At 43.0% G+C, this 1988-nt stretch overlaps 1 non-coding gene across 1 annotated transcript; it reads left to right on the forward strand.

Moving 5' to 3' along the window:
* Positions 1 to 883: 883 nt before the first annotated feature.
* LOC120084275 (small nucleolar RNA R71) lies at positions 884 to 990 on the forward strand. The gene has a single exon (XR_005483640.1). It is a non-coding gene; the product is annotated as a small nucleolar RNA R71 (small nucleolar RNA).
* The last annotated feature ends 998 nt before the right edge of the window (positions 991 to 1988 follow it).

Raw genomic sequence — 1988 nt, forward strand, 5'->3', positions numbered from 1 at the left:
GGTCGACGCATCTTCTGGCTCTATTGCTTCTTTTTCTTCTTCTTCTTCTTGCATTACTATAATTTCAGGTTCCGCCGTAATGGGAGCAATCTGGCTTGGCTTTTCTTCTTCTTCTTCTTACTCTTTACTTGATCACCCCAAGTGGCGTGGGAGTTCCGTTGTACTCGGCAGAGCCCCTTGCGGTATGTTCTTTAGCTCATTTGCAATCTGGCTCATATGTAACTCTAGGTTGCGGATGGACATAGCCTGACTTTGAAGCACCGTTTCGTTTTTCTCTATGTACTGCTTCAACAGGCTCTTCAAGGAAGAAGATTGCGGTGGTTGCGAGCTACTAGCTTGATTTCTTGTCTGACCGTTATTGCACGGGAAGAATCCAGGTGGCCTTTCTTTCTACGCCATAGATTGAAAGTTTTGTTGCTGATTCTTCCATACAAAATTGGGGTGGTTTCTCCACCTGGGGTTGTAGGTATTCGAAAAGGGATTATTTTTTACAAAGAAAATAGATTGTGGATTCTGCGGGCATTCTTCCATTACGTGCCCATCACCGCAAGTCGCACACCTTGCGGCGTTTTGACTAATTGCGTTGATTTGCCCATTTTGCGGTGTTGGGCTACTGATTGCAATTCCCTGAATTAAGTTCATCATTGCGGTCATTTAATTCTGTAGTGAAGCAATAGCACCATTACTTGCGTCAGTATCTTTGATTCTCAATCTATGATCACTCTCTCTCTAATCCTCGTGGTTTTTAGCGATGCGATCCAAGATATTCTTAGCCTCGTCATACATTTTTTCAAGCAGAACACCAGCGGCTGCCGCATTGGCAGCGGTCTGCGAAGCGGGATTTAAACCATGATAAAAGATTTCCATCTGAAGGCAGTCTGGTAAACCATTATGTGGACAGTCCCTGACCAATCTCTTAAACCTCGCCCAGGCATCACTGAGCGATTTGTCCATGTCTTGTTCAAAATTTGTTATGAGTTTCCTTCGTCTAGCATTCTCAGTAGGTGGAAAATATTTCTTCATGAACTTCTCTACGACCTGTTCCCATGAAGTGATCTCTCCCGGCTCAAGGGAATATGCCCATTTTTTTGCCTGATCACAGAGAGAAAATGGAAACAAATTTAGTTGAACTTCTTCGACAGAGATGTTCGGGAACACAAAAGTATTGCAGATTTCAATAAAGCTTCGGAGCTGGGTGTGCGGGTCCTTGCCATGTCGTCCTCCGAATTTTCCTGCAGTCTGGATCATCACAGTATCACCGGCTTCATTTCGAATCGGCTTCCGTCGAGGGCAGGCCTTATGGTTCCTGGAGAGAAATCATAGAGGTTTGGCAATGTATAGTCCTTAATGGGACTATTGCGATCGTTAGCCAGCAGGATTGGATTCGCCATGATGTTATTTTTGTTTGGTGCTCTGTTTCCAGGCTGCTCCGCCATCTCTTCTTTATATGACTGTTGTTGTTGGCGGTCTCTTAATCTCCGTCTAAATGTCCTCTCAATCTCCAGGTCGTATTTCGACAAAGATTGAGAGTCTACAAAGAAATCCAAAAAAAAAAAAATTACCGTTAGCATACTATTTTGCCGAAGTCCCCAGCAACAGTGCCAAAAAATTGATGCGTGGTTTTATGGTGTGGAATTGTGGATGATATGCGTGATGAAATTACGTTGAACACTCAAGTTTTCTCAGTGGAATCCAAGTGTAAACCCCACTGAGTTTCCTGTTAAGTCCAGGATCGAACTCAGGGACTTAGGAAAATAATATGTGGTGGTAATTTTTAGGAAAACTTTGCGATAACCAAATAAATCAATAGTTGTTGAGGTTTGTTGTTTGCGGTAATGAAAACTAAACAAATGCGGCGGAGTTTGAAAAGAGTTGAATAAACGGAAGATGCAATGAGTATGCGGTGAACGGGTTGAGAAAAGTTTCGACTAATACTTCCTAGGATGCGTTCACGCTATACGATCATGCAACATGCATACAACAGTAAA

This window comes from Benincasa hispida, chromosome 8, assembly GCF_027475165.1.
Source record: "Benincasa hispida cultivar pf3 chromosome 8, pf3_genome.v1.1, whole genome shotgun sequence".
In the NCBI taxonomy this organism is placed as follows: domain Eukaryota; kingdom Viridiplantae; phylum Streptophyta; class Magnoliopsida; order Cucurbitales; family Cucurbitaceae; genus Benincasa; species Benincasa hispida.